General features: G+C 40.1%; 1 protein-coding gene across 2 annotated transcripts in view; it reads right to left on the reverse strand.

Moving 5' to 3' along the window:
* The window catches only part of il1rapl1a (interleukin 1 receptor accessory protein-like 1a), a 233804-nt gene extending 215622 nt beyond the window's left edge, over positions 1-18182 (reverse strand). The window contains exon 1 of one of the 2 annotated variants that reach the window (XM_086091901.1): positions 17709-18182. The gene's annotated coding sequence lies outside the window, so the exon portion shown is untranslated. The remainder of the gene's footprint in view (positions 1-17708) is intronic. The other variant, XM_086091902.1, reaches the window with a different exon arrangement.
* Positions 18183-19200: the final 1018 nt, after the last annotated feature.

Raw genomic sequence — 19200 nt, forward strand, 5'->3', positions numbered from 1 at the left:
AAAACTATTGCCAGAGGCTTGCAGGAGTACCCATTGTGAAGAGCTAAGGTGTTAATCTACTAATTAGAAGGCATTTTAGTCATAAATGGTCAAATAAAAAGCTTATTGTAAAGTAATTTTTGGGGAAGAAAAGTTCCATATTGCAACTTTAAAGGAACTTTGTGCAGTTTGTCACTTTTTTTTACTCGCGACTGCCACCCCTGGCCCAAAGCGTAACTGCAGCATCTGTGTCAGGCTCGTTTTATGGTGCGTGCGTGAGTATGGAGGTAAATTTGGTGCAAAACTAACTTGTGCAAAAAATTTGTACCTGTAGAAAAAAGTCTAAATTTGTATCTGTAAAAGTCGTGATTTGTATCTGTAAAAAAAATGTGTGCCTGTAAAAAAAAAATTTGTGTCTGTAAAAGAAATTTGTACCTGTAAAAAAAAAATGTGTATGTGTAAAACAAATTTGTATCTGTAAAAACAAATTTGTACCTGTAAAAGTCATGATTTGTATCTGTACAAAAAAAAATTTGTACCTGTACAAAAAGTATAAATTTGTATCTGTAAAAGTTGCGATTTGTACCTGTAGAAATGACAACTTGTAGTCAAAGAAGTCGCCACTAGGAGTCACAAGTGGGTTTTCTGCTGCTGTTCAGTGACGTGAGTTTTGCCCCATTTGTCGCGGTACAAATGGAGCAAAACTAATTTGTACTTGTAGAGCGCCGTGATTTGTACTTGTAAAGAAGGGGGCGGGCTCTGGTGTAATGAAGGGTTGTTTTGACCAATCAAGTGAGAAGGATTTGAGCGGATTGGAGCGCAACCTCATTGGTTTAGCGAACGACGGTAATACTTCTTAATATGTATGTTGAGGAAGAATACTTCAGTATTCTTAATATGTATGTTGAGGAAGAATACTTCAGTCGACTGAAGTATTCTTAATATGTATGTTGGTTGGCGACGATGTGTCCTGCTTGTATCTTTCCGCGAGTCCCGCCACCGTCGTTCGATACAAATCACGACTTTTACAGATACAAATTTAGACTTTTTTCTACAGGTACAAATTTTTTGCACAAGTTAGTTTTGCACCAAATTTACCTCCATACGTGAGCACGTGCACGATCTTAAAGCGACAGCCACAGTTGACAAACGAAGACATGACTTCAAATGAAGTAAGCTCCGCCCCTCCTCTCCCCCAAATAAACTGTGGAGTGTGCAGGGTCCGCACACTCTACTATACAGGGAAGATAAAAGCTGATAGGTGCAGTCAAACACTAAAAAAAAAAAAGAGTCAAACAGTTAGGGCATACACATCTGGGCATTGGTGGAGCATGCATGATGTAGAAAGAGCTTTAACATGACCTTTTTAAACAAGGCGCAGCATCAACAGTTGGTATTTTTTTGAAAACTAACAATATAGACAAATGCTATAGTATATCAAATTGTAAAATTTGACTGAGCCACAACCATTGCTCCAAATTGGGTCACTTGAAGCAGTAGAGCAAAATCCAGGTTTGACTCGCATAACACCTGTAAAACTGCATTTATTTCCATCCTGATGTGAATGTAGTTGCCATCCCTTGAGGCCGGGGCCCGGGGGTGCATCGTTCACTTTAATCAGCTCAGCCTGGACACCGGCTTAGGTAAACCTCGGCATGGTCTGAAATTGCCGAAGCATTCCCTGAAAGCTTTCAATCCGAGAGCGGAGAAAGAAGCCCGTGATTGGCTTTGTACACTTGAGCTGCTCGACAGACATACAGCTGCTGTCCCGCCGTGGCGGGTCTGTTACCATATGTTGCAAAAAAGTGAGTGTATGAGAAGAATAGGACCGTACATTTGCTCAAAGTATTTCTTTCTTATCTCAACTGTGCTGGATGAAGCGCTGTGGTGCGACATTTCATTTAAAAACAAAGCTCTCTAAAAGCATAAAGTGCCGACTTGAGCTGTTTTCAAGCGATGAGAAAAGAGCATGCACGGCCATGTATCCATGGCACAGCCTATCCTATTGTCTGGAGGAGGCATGCTTGTGTCAACGGAGACTAAACGACGCCAATAATGGTCCCCCCGCTCGGTCCCCGGAGTCTTGACTGTTTAAAAATTGATTCTGTGCTCTACTAGGGACAGCCTGGGAATAGATAGAAGTGGAAGAAATTGAAAGGAAAGGAGTGCAAGAGGAGGAGGAGGAGGTGGCGGTGGTGGCAAGGGAGATGGAGAGCTGAGAAAAGGTTACAAAAGATAAGAGAGATACGAGTGAGTGGAAACTTCAATTATCGCTCCATCCTCGTATCGGCCCATCTGTAGAACACAAATGGCAAAGACAAACGAATACAGCTTGATTTGCAATTTCCTGCATGCCGTGACTTTTTTTTCTGACATTCATTATACAATTGCAAATGGAAATTAAAAGTCCTCCATTCATTAAATATCCTCGATTGTTGTAATCTCCTTCATCGATTCCTTATGCCTGATCATTTCTAATTGTAGCAAGTGTTACATGATGAATGCCTGACATGGATCCACTGCATGTATATTAAAACAGTGGTACCTCAAATGTTGACCACAATACATTTTCGATCCATACACATTCACATTAATGAATAATTTAGAGCAGGGGTGTCTTTACTATGGCTCAGATGCCATTTGCGGCCTGCGACAGATACCAAAAGTGACAAGGCTAGTTTAAAAAAATAATACATTAAAAAAAGGGTGGAGGTGGGCAGAGTGACAAGGGTTCAATTGATTCATACAGTAGAGCTTTTATAAAAATTCAAATATATAAATAAAGTTTTTATGACTAAAATAAGAACACAATTTCTAGAAACAATAATTGTTTCTTCAACTTAATGCTCTGTGTCAAGGTCCAAAGTTTATAAACATTAAAAATCCTCGATAAACTGTTTGAAAACGGGTCAGCTGACTACAGTTTGCACTTGTTTTGGTTCTGAATGTGGAAATAGGATTTGGGATTTGTTCAGTGCAGGGATGGATCTAGACCAGTGGGATACAGGGCTGAGGCCACTCCAAAATCTTTAAAATCCAATTTTCTTACTTATTATTATTACTTTTATTATTATTTATTTTATTTATTTATAATTTTGTTTATTGTTATATAATAATAACAATAATAATAATAATAATAATAATTATTATTATTATTATTGTTATTATTATTATTATTTTTTTTAATATAAAGTAGTTGTATAGCAGTTTTTCAAAAATAACTACTAAATAAAAACAAATATTGCTTACTTGATTCATTTCAGTGTATTATATAATTATAGTCAAAGAATTTCAAAACGGCCCTGGCATCCTTCCATTTTTCAAAATAATTTTTTTTGGGGCACTTCTGATTTACTGTTGAGTCTTTATTTAACATTGGCTATTTGCTGAATGTAAGAGGACTTACCCAGAGAAAACCTGCAACCTTTTGAAAGGCCGCAGCCGAGATCGTGAGGCGGACATGCTAACCACTGATTCACTGTGCTTCCTCAATGCAGTTTTCATTGAGAGCAATTATACTTGGAATAATTCATTCCACTCAACCACAACTGTAAAACATTAACAACCAACAGACCATTTCATCACACGAGACAAGGTTATGGCGGTTAGTTGAATCAAGAAGCTAATGCAGCAGTCTACATCTTAACTCAGTGATCCTTTTTGGACTCAATTCGACGAGGCCAGTCACAGAAGATCCAAACCCAAGTACAAAAAGTAGGTCAATAATGTTTCAGAGTGAGTCAATGGGGAGGGAACAAAACAGGAAGTAAGAACATCACTAACAGCAACACGGTGCTGGCCATAATCTCCAACCAACATGACCCTGCAACACTCGGGACAAAAGTACTTGGACAAAAGTACCACTAAAGTCTTTTCTGCTTAGACCGTGTCTTTACTAAACAAAACAAACAGTAGAGTTACTCCTTTGATGCTAGCTAAAATGAGGTCTAATGCAAATACTGGTCAAACTTAAAATCGGGGCATTCAAAGGTACTACTGTATGATCGACAATCAGTTCTTGCGCTCTTGATGCATTTACTGCAAAAACGCTGACATAGTTGCTTGTTTACAACACAAAAACACGAAAGCCCTCTTGCGGCCACGGGAATTCCGCCGGGAGCAAAAGGAGGAAAATGATGTGACATTACGCCGGCATCCCAGCGGGGCCCACGGCGCCAAGATCCAGCTGTGTCGCGGGTTTGATCCAGCTTCGATGCGTCTTCCCAGCGGGAGCGTTCCAGAAAACAACAACTTGCTGAATTGATCTTTTGATCCATGCTTAAAATTCAGGTGTGACGCCATCACAATGACGATTGTGTGGAAGAACCTGAAATCTGTGACCTCAACCCTCTCTTCGGAGTGAACGGGCATCTTTCACCTTATGGAAATCATTTCTACTAACACAAAAACTTGTACTTGTATGTCGACAGCTCTTCTTGAGGCTGCACCGTGTTTTGGAATTCAAACTTCACAGCTGTGTAAGTTTAAGTTAGGGATATGTGCAACAGTACATAACGATGGGACTTGCTTATTAACCCTATAGTTTACAACGGTGTAGGTGTATCAATATATCCTGTCACCTTTTGTATAGAAATAACATGTCTTTCCTTACCAGGACATTAACTCATTCACTGCCATTGACGGCTATAGACGTCAAAAATGCATTTGAACTATTTCTATTAGTTTTCCACTTTTGTTAATATGAGTATGAAAACCTAAAAAAAAAAAAAAAATTACATTTAAAACAGATAAAAAACTAAATCCAGAGTTAATTATTGAAGTCATGTGATTAATTACAATGACAATTTGTATTCACCTGAGGTGATTAAAAAAAAAAAAAAAGATTATATAAAATTAGGGGCGTCAGGCGATTAAACATGTTAATTGTAATTAATCCCAAAGAAAAAAAAAGAAAAGGAAAAAATATATATATTTTTAATTAATTGCATGACTTTACTAATGAACTCACGATTAATCACAAATTTTATATCTATGTACAATAAAAAAAATCTAGGTTTTCACTCTTGTTAACAAAAGTGGGAAAAAAATGTTTAACTAATAGAAATAGTTAACATAAATGTTTTACGTCTATAGCCGTCAATGGCATTTCAGTCCTAATACTCGATGTAAGGAGCCATGACAAAATGGGGCACCTGCTCTTCCACAGCAGAAAATGCATGTACTGAATAGATTTCTCCTGCATGAAAGTCAGAACTGCTTCAATTTGCCCATGAAATGTACATGCAGATATTTCATCAGCATTATTCTTCTCAATATAACACATGAATGAAAATATGAGTTCAGATCATTCAGAGTCTCCTTCAAGTAAAGGATACATTTTGTTACTTTCTGTCAGAGAAATTGTTAAATGCTCATCCATTTTGTTAAGAGTTTGTCCTAGGAGGAGGTCTGCTTTTCGTATTTGCGCAGTGTGTGAGTGAAAGCACTCCTGCTGGGCTCAGAAAGAGAGAAAACGGTTGTCGTCCTCTCGGATTGATTTCCAATTACACAATGCATGCGAAGAGCTGCAACAAGGGTGTATGCGCTCCCTCCAACTCGGCCTCTGTGGAATGTCGACACGGGCCACGTGTTCAGCGCCTTTTGTGCCGCAAATTGCAATGCGCTGCCATTTTTCTATCATGGGGTCTGTCGGCTGAAGCATTCCTTATCTGACATCTTGCAAAGCCAGACTGTTTAGCCCGCAGGTGTGACCAAGGAGAGCGATGCAGGAGGAAAAAGAGGAAGAGGAGGAGGAGGAGGAGGAGAGGTGCCAGATCAGTGCTAAGGCCAAGAACATGACTGACTTGGGCCTGTGTGTCACATCTACACACCCAAACACAGCATATGCGGGATAAACACTCAACATACAGTAGATGCCTCGGACCCTTGACAATGACGCTGCAATGTCACGGCAGGTCAAAGCAGATGGAAACAAAACCAAGAGTCTCCTGTCTTTGCTTTTCCAAAGTAAGGAAATTTTAGGCCAAGACGAGCTTCCCCAATACCTGCTGACAAACTTCTTCAGCTCTATCAGGGAGTGTCTGCTGATCCACTGCTGTACGAGATAGTTCAGCAACTGTACTGCGCAGGACAGGAGAGGCCTGCAGCGGGTAGCGAAAGCAGCAAAGTGGGCGATCGGATCTACACTAACTCTCCTCAGAGACATTTACACTGGCAGACAACTGCGGAAAGCCAGCAGAATTATTGAGGACCCCTCCCACCCCGGGATCTCACTTTCCTCCCCACTTCCCTCTGGAAGATGTTTTAGGACATTCAAGTCTAGAACCACCAGACTCCAAAACAGCTTTTATCATATACATACTCCTATCAGCCATTTTGATTTACTTTGAAATTTGTAAAAAAAAAAAATGGGGGCAGGTTTCATCGAAATAAAGATGGTTACTATGGAAAAGGTATTATTAGTTTTTTATTTCGCTGCATTCTGTTGCCATGGCGATGTGCTTTTTATGAAGAAATTTGACGTTTTTGAGGGTTTCAACCTACACAGTAAATTCTGTAGAATAAACTTGACTATATTTAGAGTGGGACAAAATAGACTTAGTTATAGAGTAATAAATAGTGAAATAAAGAATACAAAAAAAAAACGACCTTCAGCCACTGGCACCATCTGAGCTATGCCACTCCTCTTTGCTTATATCCAAGATGAGACCAAAAACGTATTTTTTTGTTTGACTCGGAGTTAAGAAGAATCCAGCTGACACGAGCGATATATGAATTCATAGCAGGAGCTGAAGGAGTAGATTGGCTGTCTCCCAAGCTGAAGGTCGTGAGTTTGTTCCTCAACCCTTCAGTGAGTTTTATTTTTTTCCAATTCTTTATTTTACTCTCTTCGAAGTGTAAATATTACTTGAAAACTGAGACTCTATCTAAATAGAGTCAAATTTCCTCTACAGAATTTACTGTGTAGGCAAAATCACACAGATTAGACCTGGCATCAAAATATATATTTAGAGATTTCTTCAGCCATTAAAAAATGTTTTCCGCAATGGGGCTCCCTACAATTTTCATAACAAACAAGACTGGTCCGGATTATCAGTACAGAAATTGGACAGATTGAATGTACAGAGGAACAGTTTGGGACAACTCTGTGTGTGTTGTATTTAAAAGACCAGAGTTGCTTCGGACTAGGGGCGCACTCATTAACAGAGCTCGGGAGCTAATAGCTGGTATCCTCTCGTCGACATCAAAGATGGCTGTTCAGCACACAGCACATTTATTGCAGCCCTGCAGACCGCTGGAGACTCATTGCAGCATAACACACAGCACTGCAGATGACAAAATTAAATGTCCACAAACAGCAGCGAGCCCTCTGCCGCCTCTCGTCGCCTCTGATTGCTTTCTTGTCAGATCTTGTATGGCCTGTTTGTTGTTGGGCTTTTTTTGGACTTTGCCGCTTGGTAACAGAGGCCATCGGAGCAGCTTTCAGACGCGAGTTGACAAGGCAAACAGAAAATTGAGTCCCTCGTCGCGCCTTACTCGTGGTGCAGTCCGCCGAGAGACCACGGCTTAATATTTTACCGCTGCGAGCAAATCTGATTCCGACGTCGTTCTTACGAGTGACTGCAAGCTCAAAGATTTTCGTAAGCGACGTCTCAAAGGAGCGCGGCGGCGAGTCGCTTTCCGTGGCAATTCTGAACGAGCGATGAAATTATAGCTTTAAAGAGATTTCATCCTGTAAAACATTGGTTTAGTCCGACAGCTTTCCCCAGGACTGACTGTTTGTATATGTTACAGTAAGGAAAATAAAGCCACGTTCCATTGATTTCTCTTTACCTTCCTTCAGGCTTTGCGTTGTGTGGGTTGTATGTGCACACAAGTAAACACAGTTCATAGATCATCCTGCAGTTGCTTACGATGTTGTATCTGTACATTCTCCAAGTTAGTCCAATTTCTTTATTTTGTCTGCAGACTGAAAATCATTGAGTTTGGCATCAGAATCCGATTTATTGGCCAAGTATTTAAAAACACAAACGAAATGTGTCCTTAGAGAAACACCCCTGTTCAAGAAATAGAAATATATAACAATGACCAACATAAGGAGACAGAACTGGAAGCCTAACGGTTTGTTAATTAGAGCCCCAAATTTATAATATGGGACCAAAAAAAAGAAAACATGAGGAAGGAGGAGGGAGTGGGAGAGAGACAAGGCTCAATCCGTGCTCCTTTAAAGGAGAGCACAGTGGGGACCTTTTTGGTGTGGGGGGGGGGGGGGGTTGGGGGCATCATGCACATAGCAACACAATGATGATGTCAATAAAATCCAATCAAAAGATTATTATGAGACAAGAGAAGAACATTTCAACTTATTATTTCCAGTTACTGTATTTACATCTGGCTCGCATACACAACTTCATAGAGAGCAGATTTTATTTTACTTTTATCAGAAGTGTTGGTATTGTTGCTTAGGTGTAGCCTACTACATTAGCGTAATTATTCAAATAAGAAATGGTGCTAAATGTCGATACGATATTATCACGATATGAAGGTCACTGTACGATAATTATCACGATATTGTGGGGAGGTTGGCGATGGAAAAAAGGTCACAATATTGTGAAAAAATTAGCTCATAATTTTTTTTTACACACAAACTGTTAAAAACTGGTAAAAAAATAACCCAACTATGGGTCACAAATGGACCAATCCTCTACTTGGGTTGATTTGATCCAACTTTGAGTCTAGAAATGTGTCTTTCAGCATAAAACAACTAACTATTTGTCAGATCCATACTTGGGTAAAAAAAAGGGTCATTTTGTATAAAACAAGCCAGAAAGTTGGGTCAAATTGACCCATAAAGTGCATCGGTCCAATTTTGATCCGTAATTTGACCCAACTGTTTTTAGAGAGCACAATATTGTGCTTTTGTACATTACAGCAATGAAAAATATTATATATATATATATATATATATATATATATATATATATATATATATGTATGCACTTACTGCAACGATATATTGTGGCAGTTTTAATATCACGATATTACGATATTGCCAATATCGTTACATCCCTAGTTGTGAAGATGAGGGAAGATGGAAAATCAATCAGTCATTACAATGTCCAAAGCCAATACAACCATTGTAATGTCCCAAAAAAGAAATCAAGCAGAAGTGTACTAATCAACAGACATCAAACAAACAACTGAATCAATTGAAGAATTGCAAAGAAAGACCCTAAAACAACACCAGGAAAAACCTCCAGAGGCCAAAAGCGAAGGGTCATGAACATGGGAATAAAAAAAAAAAAAGTACAGAAAATAAAAAAAGGAATATCACTACAAAAATGACAAAGGTGAAACTTTAATGTTTTATCGACTGATGAGGCAAAGTTTATTCTTTATTCAACATTTAAGGTCATCTGTGAAATTGAGTGGAGGCATTGTCTGGACTTGCGTGGCCTCACTAATCTTTGTTGATGTAACACATGATGACAGCAGCTAAACGAACTCGGACGCCCACAGAAACATTTTGTCTGCCAATTTAAAGACAAAAAGATGCAACCAAACTGATTAAGAGAGCCTTCATCATGCAGCAAGATACTAACTCAAACACAATAAACGAGTTTATCACCGACAATAAATAGAAGGTCTTAGACTGACCAAATCAATCTACAGACTTAAAACCTATGTAGCATGCATGATAGTATGCATTTACGTACAACTGCAGTGGGAGTCTGAAAAAAAAATCACATATGAATACATTAAAAACATTCATATTTAGGCAAACGTAAAAATGTTGTTTTTGTTACTAACAATAATAGTTACCAGTATGTTTCAGATTCAGATATAAATGTCTGGAAAAAAATCAAATCTGTCTTCTAGCAGAGTTAGCATACATAATTTTTTTTTAAAATGTGTGATTTCCTATGTACTTCTCATGACAATACAATGACTAAAACGAAAGCTTTTCCTCCCCCGTCAATCTAGATGAAACATAGTTCTCATACATCATCGAGTAACGGCATCGAGTCGTCAAGGCCCCTCAGCGACGTCGCGCGCGGAGCCTTGACTAAAGTGTGTCACCGTGATCTTCGCCTTAACCTGAGCAGACCTTAACCAAAGCACGAATACATCATCTCGCATGTAACTATATGAAAGAAAATGATTCACAGTCGCAGTTGTCTGGCCGATCTACTTTATTTGCACCCACTGGAGTGCGAGGGGGGAGTGGAGCGCTAACGTTAGCCACTTGCTAGGTTGCTAGGCATCAACTGGTGAGCTAATATTTGTACCAGTGCTCAAGAGTAGAGAATTTTCCTGAGTTTATGATTTTATGTGGTTAAGTTTTACACTTGTGTGATAGTTAATGTGGGGGGGAAAATAGAAGAAAGTCAAATTTGTTTGTGTCATTATAGTAAACACAGTAGCAATACAGATGCTATTTATTATAGTTATCGAAAGCCAATGAAAAAACTAAAGCTAAAATTGAAAAAAATAAAATTTTGTTAAAAACAGAAATGCTTTAAAAAAATGCAAACTAGCAAACTACATTTTACGTTTATAAAAGAAGAAGGAAGGTCCAAAGTTTATTTGGGAATTGTAGCCTAATTTACTTTACTACACAATACATAATTAGCTTTTTTTTTTATCTTGTACTCATCAAGCACTCTACATATTTGGGGGGGAATCACCACTAGCAAAACTACAACCTGTACTAAAACCAACAAAAACTATGAAGCATTTTCTAAAAAAAAATTACAAACTAATAAAACAAACTTCCTCTAAAATTGAATTGAAACCGAATGTCAAAACTATGATGAAAAATCCAAAGCTTTATCCATGATCTCACTAAATAAGAATCTAATGAAAACATACTGATTTCATAATTAAATACAAACTAATTAAAATCATATATGATATAGATTTACTACACACAAAACTGATAAATTATGAATTCACATGTAAACTACATTTTTTAAATATTTCTGCTTGTTGTGTGAAGCCTTGTGCATGAAATGGGCTGTTAAAAAAAGTTGCCTTTCCTTCTGAGTAGTATTTTACTGTGGTTTTAATTTTTTTTTTTTTTAATTGATCTAACTAAATAGCTGAACTTTTCCATAATGTTCCAATTCATTAAGGCGCACCTGTGTGTACTTGAGGGCAGTAAACAATTGAAATGTGCCTTTGACTAAATTTTTTGACTGGCTGTGGAGAAGTGTAGCAATCATTTAATTTCATTGTATTTCTAATTCTCACTCAATGTTCTGATTCACTTCTTTGTGTTGCCCCGTAACATGTATCCAGCTGGTTGTGGCCAAGTAGTGCAAATTGCCTCAATTGCTTCAAGACACTACTAATCAATAACCAGTCAAGCAAATTAGTAGCAACCAATGAATTGGTTATTAATGCCCAACTTATAAACAGTGGTTAAATTATTTTCACAGTTGTATAAGCTTGCCTGTACAATTACCGGTAGCTAATAAAGGTTGTATGATATTCACAGTTGGACCCTTGCCAAGATTATTCTCAGTGGGTAAAAATATTTTGGATCCCGAGCAAATCCACTCTACTGTACAGCATATAAATAGAATGTTGATGCTGTTTCACATCATCAGCTGCTTAGATTTAATGAGGCATATAAAGTCAACCATACCTGTGCAACCTTAACTGCCTAAAGACATGATTTGTTTCCTGTTTGATTCTTCTGAAGGGCTTTTAATCACTCCAAATTGTCTTCATCCTCCGTATTGTGGATGAGGACTTCATAAAAGACAAGACAAATATCAAAGGGAAGATAGTTGAGGAGGTGAAACAATGTACATGTGACTAGCTTAGCATTGCTGCTGCAGGAACACAAATCACTGAGCAGCCCTCGCCATCCTGACAGGGTACAGGATGCACCAGTGCCTTTTTTTAAATTCCCAGACGGCAGCCCCTTTTGTTTTATGGTCATGTGACTGCACGCCCATTCCTCAATAATTGAGCGGTTTGAACCCTCAAAGCTGCCGCGCCTGGAAATGAAAAATCCTCAGCTCCCGCATCCAAATGATTATTCCTAAACAAAGCGTGTTAAATGGACGCCGCCGCCTCTGCGGCACTCTCCATCTGGAGGATGCTGCGTGACAGCTTCCCTTAAATTACAAATATCAATCTGCCACAGTGGGAGCTCGGCCCACCAGCCGCCTCTCAGGGGTCCGCGTCAAAGCGGGCGGCCTTCAGAACGGCAAGCATCAAAAGCGGCGGGCGCGCTTCATGCTTTATTTGCCGGAGCGTGACTCATCTGATCGGCATTCCGACAAAGTCAATGTTTTGATTGCAAAAGGGACGTCGTGCATATGTGATGCTGAGTTTGCTTGATGTTGACGGCATAGTGCTTGTTGATGCAATAACGGCGGAAAAGCGTGGGTGTTGAATCATTTCAGCCGGAAAAGTGTAGGTGTTGTATACTTTCACCGTCAAAAGTACAGAAGCACCCACATTTGCTGAATACAGTAAACATATAGAAATAAATGAATCTATTAAAAATAAATCTAACTTCAATAAAATGATTGACTGTCTCATGTGACAAACTGTGAGGTTCTTTGCGGCTAGCAGCATATTTTTTTTTGTATTTGTGAATACAATGAGGTACCCTTGTAATATGATCACAAAGCTGTTGTATGTGAACTGGCCTAAAATGAGAAAGTAGCCCTCAAAAAAGCAATGTGGCATAAAAGCATAGGCAAATGTGGTCTTATTTTATTTATTTATGTATTTATTTGACAAACCCCGGATGAAATGTTTTCCACGAGGAACGTAAAGAACAGGGGATGGGTGGAGGTTGTCACGTTAAAAAACAAAACAAAAATGGTAAAAATCCATCCATTTTCTTAACCGCTTATTCCCCACAAGGGTTGCGGAATTGCTGGAGCCTACCCCGGCTTTCTTCGGGCAGTAGGCGGGGTACACCCTCAACTGGTTGCCAGCCAATTGCAGGGCACACAGAGACGAACAACCCTCCACACTCACAATCACACCTAGCGACAATTCAGAGTGCCCAATTAACCTGCCATGCATGTCTTTGGAATGTGGGAGGAAACCGGAGTACCCGGAGAAGACCCGCAGAGGCATGGGAGAACATGCAAACTCCACCCAGGAAGGCCAAAGCCCGGTCTCGATCTTACGCCCCCGGCATTGGGAGGCGGAGGTGCTTACCAGTTAACCACCGTGCCACCCGGTAAAACTCCAAAATGTGGAACAAATATTAAAAAGAAGAGAAAAAAAACAGAATATGGAAATCCATGAGCATTGAATTATGTTAGGGTCAAGTCTAGTTTTTCACCACTAGATGACAAACAAGGCTTAGTTGTGCTTGTACTGGATTTTATACCGCCCTATACTACAGTGTGCGTAGAGGGCTGAATGGAATGATATGCAGATCAAACATGAAAATTAATAATGTGAAAATTTTGAGTTTGTGTATTATTTAATGCCATCTAGTAGTGAACTAATTTTTTGTAGAATACAGCAATTTTGAACCACACAGACTAAGCCTCAGCGAGACCACGCTTCACAAGGCTACTATCAATTACTACCAATTAACATTTGGAGTAAGTGAGTGATCGAGCCAACAGTAGCAGCGAGAGCGGTGAGCAAAAGTGGCTAGCAAAAACTCACTGGGGTGGCTAACAAAAGGTGCAAGCAAGAACTAGCTGAAGAAGCGGCTAACAAGAGCAGCTAGCAAGAACTAGCTGGAATGGCTAACAAGAGCGGCTAGCAGGAGAAGCTAGCAAAAGCTAGTGAGAGCAAAGCAGAGGGAGACAAGAAATGGTTGCTTCTTCCTTATGTTGATGTGATAGAACATATTTTTTTCAGATTATTGAATTTAATAGTATTGTTGGTTTTTTTAGAGAATGAATAGTTAGTTCACCATTAGATGGAGCTAAATAAAATTACTCTTTAATGTAGCTTTCTTGTTTAAAGTTATGAGTTGTCCTTGAATGGGAATTTGTATGCAATGTTTATACATTGAGAAATGAATGATGAAAAATTAAATATATTAAGAGCATGTATTTCGCACATATCTTCGTATTAAAGTAGCATTTTGGTCATACATATGGTACTACTGAAAAATTAATTAATTAATTAAAAATTGTGACCCTTTTCAGCATTTAAGTTGCCCATCTCTGAGCTAAGCTAATCAACATTTTAGACACAAAAATCTTAATTTAAGACTTAATTGAGTTGAAATCTTTGTTTATTGTCATTTAATCAGTAATCAGCTTTTTCACACCAACTAAATCACTGCAAATGAAAACTGTCACATGAATCCACAACAGACTCAAAGTCAAGTGTTTCAAGTCAAGTGCATCTTGTATGTAGATCTGGGTTAGCTCCACCCATTCCCTCCCTTCTTCCCCCCCGAGGAGTGGAGCGACAGACGCTGGCTCGGAGGGCTCCCAATCTGCCGTGTGATCAGCGGGACTCTCCCCGAGCGTGTTTCCCCTTTTCCCTGCCACCACCACCGGCTGTCCGCCCGCGGCCACACAAGCGCCCGCGCTCGCTATCCAACTGCTCCGTCGATACGCTTCTCCACAGGATCGCCTTCGAGTGGCGGGTCGGCGGCACGGTCTAATTCAATCAACACGAGGGGTTGGGGGCGCACAACTCAATGAATGAAGAGCCTCTACTATCACAGAGCGGGGGGCTCACATTTTGTCACCTTCATGTTCCTAAATAAGGTAACCGAGTAGCTGGTATCATTTTGACTTCTTTAGACAGCAAACTAGCAAACACCTCCTCCACTGGTTGTAGCTAAGTCGTGCACTCCATTTTATATAAAATGTGATTATATATATATATATATATATATATATATATATATATCGAGTTTGGTCGATCCGGTTATTGGCAAATCTGAGGGCCAATCCACGACAGCTGAGCGAGGCACAGGACAGAAGAGCTTGAGTGGGGCTACACCGGGACTTGATGTCATAATTAAGACGGCTTGTATGAAATATGTATGAAGCGTATTAGCATAATTCACATGGTGGGTGGAGGGAATGTCACCGTTGTGCGTTATAAAAAAGATTACACAGTTTGTCCAAGTGCAAAAATGTCAACACACACACACAAAACAAAGCTTAGAATGCTGTTCAAATATTTTAAGTGACGACACTGAGAGGCCCGAGGGCCAGTAGAACATCTTCAACAAGCAAGAGTGGAACAAAGGAGCTGTCTGTTTAAGCACCGCGGACAGTTCCACACGTCTCGTCTCCCGCCCTCCGTGTGACAGGCAAGTGATGGTATCGCCGCCCAAATCACCACTAAATGACATCGTTGACTCTTCTGTGGTAAATTCCCTCAAGAAACAGAGTTTGAATGATGTCACCTAGTAATAAGATGCCAAAGAAGTCGTTAATAGAGGGCTAGAACACTGGTTAATACACGAGAACCTCTCATAGCAAGCTGAAAATTTCGGAACTTTGTGGATGAAGTCATTCCAAAATGCTGTTGGTCTTGTCCCAATGTCCTATGTTGAAAGTAATCATCAATGTCTGGCAAGTATTTTATATGTCATACCATGCGGTGCCGTTGACATCATTTAATGTAGATGACTTCCGACTTCCGGGTTTCACACATCAGTGTCGTTTCCGGCCACTGACAGCTGCGTTCCAACACTCGCAACCCCAGCCCTGTGCCCCCGCCGATGGTCTGGAACGTACTGTCTCAACTCTCTGAAATGCTTCCGACAACAGACAGACACACTCGCACCCGTCAACGGGAACGCGCAACCGAGAGGCACAAAGGCGGAAGCGCAAGAAATGGGACGTCAAAAACATGAAACAAAGCTGATGTGTGAAAACCAGGGAGTCGGAAGTCCCACCTCCTCCGTGGCATATGGCCCATACCAGACGGCGTGATGCTAACGGGAAGCGCCTATGATTTAATCAAAATTCTACTTTGTTGGATTTTGGATGGTTTGTTACGGCTCTGTTGCAGTCATTTTGATGATGATGCAGAAAAAGAGCAATAAGATGGAAGGCAGAGCAAAAACAACAGCAGAAAAATGTTATTCTTTCATGTATAATATGGTTGTCCGTCATCATTTTGCATTCACATGACGGTATAGCGGCGCAGTAACTTGCAAAGGTTCCCCACGAGGGAACATGCTACATTCATATAGCATTACTATCTTTTGCTTGTGTTCAGCAAAAAAGTCAACGATCATCACTACTACTACTACTATTATTCCCACTAAATTTTCAATTAGCTCAGGTATGTGTACCCACTGACTTGTAGATGTCACTTTTTGACCTCCAAGGGTCACCATACTGTTTGCTAGTACTGAACAAAATGGCTGACGCAGTGACAATTTATCCTTCTTCTACTACAACTTCTACTAACGCATGCCCTAAATTGTAGTGCTAAGATGAGTTGAGTACTTTGCACCCTCTCACCCATCGGTGTCCTCCTTTGACTTTTTAGGGCACCACACTGATACTTGTATTTGACAGATACGGAAGTAATAACCATTAGAACTACAACCACTAGCACTGCTGCTACCACTACTTCTACTTTTAAGCCTTGAGTGAGGCCAAATATGTGCAACCCCAAACTCATTTGTGTCATGTTACGACCCGTTAGGGCCACCGTACTTTTTCACTTATTTGATAAAAAAAACTACACAATGCCTAAATTTGAAGCCGAGGTGAGTCAAGTATGTGGGGCCCCTCATGGGTCTCCCTTTTTGACTGTACCATACTTTTGGCTAGTCAACATCACGAGCACAACTACTCATGTTTGTAATGTTTTTTTGGTTTTTTTTACCTAATCCTTTTGGGCTCTGGTCACCTTTTCACACCTGCCAAATATTACACAACCAACAACACACACACAAATATTAGATAGATAGATAGATAGATAGATAGATAGATAGATAGATAGATAGATAGATAGATAGATAGATAGATAGATAGATAGATAGATAGATAGATAGATAGATAGATAGATAGATAGATAGATAGATAGATAGATTTTTTTAATCCCATCGGGGCAATTCAAGGAAATCTGACTGAATTCCCAACAGGCAAATGGAAACCCGGAATCCCGCATCACTCTGATTTACTGTTGGCAGCCCTTCCCGCCACGTCCTATGATGAAGTCTTTCGGTTCGAGATAGGGGTAAGCAACCGATACTGTAGGTGCAAGTTTGAGGGCTAGTGCAGTGTTGCGTGCGCACGATCAATTGAATCAATTACACCCTCCACCCCAATAACACTGCGACTGTGCATCAAAAGAAGTTGTTGTGCAACCAATAAACATAAAAGTTGTCATTGGCATTAAAGCTGTCATTGCCTAGTATAATTATTATTTATAATGGAGGTTTTTATAGTCTTAAAGGGACAGCTGCCCTTTCCTTTTACACCTTTATTAAATCCCTTTCCTTTATCTGTATGCGTGTGTATATGTGTGTGCATGTGCGTCTGCACTGCAGATGGCTTCTCCGGTGTCTCCACGGTTAAACTGGCAAAAGAGCCGTGAGACAAATAAGAGGCACATTCCAAAAGAGACAGGAGTCTCCCTGCACACTGCGACAGAAACAAATAGGAGGAAAAAATAATCCTGCAATGTATTTTTTAATTAAAATATTTTTCCTCATAACTTGCTGTTGTTATCTCTGGGATGTTTCTTAATTCATTCACAGTACCAAAGTGCAAACTTTATGGGGTATTGGGAGGGTGAAAGGGGATTTGGGGGGTGGGGGGTATGGGGGGGCATAACTGGCCTACCTTCAACTGGATTCCCAAAAGAACAAAATAAAATAAAAAATGCTCCGGAGCTCTTTCGCGAGTCAGATAGTCAGTAAGGAGGTGAGTCTTCTTTGGACATGACAACTCCGAGTGAGAGGAAAAGAGAAAGGTTCCATAAAACGGATGAATGGATGAATGGATGGGAAGTGAGGTCACCCATTCAGCCCCAAATAATCCCAAAAGGAGGCAGGAATCTTGTCAGAAGAAGAAAAGAACAGAGACTGACAAGTGCGTCAGGAGCTTTTAAGAGGAAAATTTCAATGGGGGGAAAAAAAGCATGGAGGTTGGGGGGGGCTAAGGTTCCCAAGAGTCACCCCCCTATCCTCCTCCTGATGACTTTATGAGGCAAAGGGTGCCCGGTGTCTAATCCTCGGCCATCCCAGACGCGCTGCTCCTCGTGCGGCCACGCTGCTGCGCAGGGAGGGAAGGCGGCAAATGAATGCATGCAGAAAAATGGTCACATCCAATAAGGGGGAGGATGGAGAGAGAGAGGGAGATAGAGAGAGAGAGAGAGAGAGAGAGAGAGAGTGTGTGAAGGTAGTGGGGGGGGGGGGTGTTCCTCCTCAGTACGGCTCTGTGGTTGCAGTGCGACCAGTCTGCCCCTGGTCCTAGTGCCCCTGAACTGCCAGCAATGTGTCATTCCACCACTGCTGCATCATTCTTCATCATCAGTCGTTCATTTAGTTGATTTCTCTCATAGAATAATCTATACATCGATATACATTATTTATAATAAATACTCTCAGTCTTCCTTTCCATCTCTCATCCATCATTCTTTTCATCTGTATTTGTCCTCCTCTCATTCACTTATCTATCAATCTAGTTATCTGGTAAGTGTCCTCTATTCTTCTCTTATCCATTCATCTACCCGTCATCCTCTTTGTGGATCATTTTTTTAAATCAATCTGCCATCGCCCTATTTCTCTCTTCAGTCTTTGTCTGACAACTCACTGGTCACCTAACCGACATCTTATTCCATCTTTCTTTCGGTCGGGTTTACATGGAGATTTAGTATAACTAGAATAATTATTGATTGATTGAAGATCTCTGGTCAACTGTTAACATGTAACGTGATCTATTCCGATCTGGCGTTTACATGTGTCACTATATTTAACCAGAACAGTCATTTCAAAGCCACATGGCATGTGTAGATCAATGTAAACATCACATGCAGTATTTACCATGATGTCAGACGATTCATCTATTAAGCACAGTAGTTGTGATTGTTTTAGCTTTATAAAAAGCAAGTGGGAAAATTTTTTTTTGTCACAGACAAGCTCTGGTTGGAAGCAGATTGAGGTGTTAATATGGAGTAATTTCAATTTGTTTGGTTGTTATATTTTGAAATGCTGTTTTGCATTTAAAAAGAGAACTAACTCGGTACACCCAGCCTCTTTCCTATTGTTAAGTTATGAACACTGACCTCCACTGAGGTGAAGGAGGCCTACCGTTCTTTAAGTGTTGTCCTGGC

The sequence above is a fragment of the Leptonotus elevatus genome, chromosome 12 (genome assembly GCF_054856555.1).
Source record: "Leptonotus elevatus isolate MCC_2025b chromosome 12, RoL_Lele_1.0, whole genome shotgun sequence".
Lineage (NCBI taxonomy): Eukaryota > Metazoa > Chordata > Actinopteri > Syngnathiformes > Syngnathidae > Leptonotus > Leptonotus elevatus.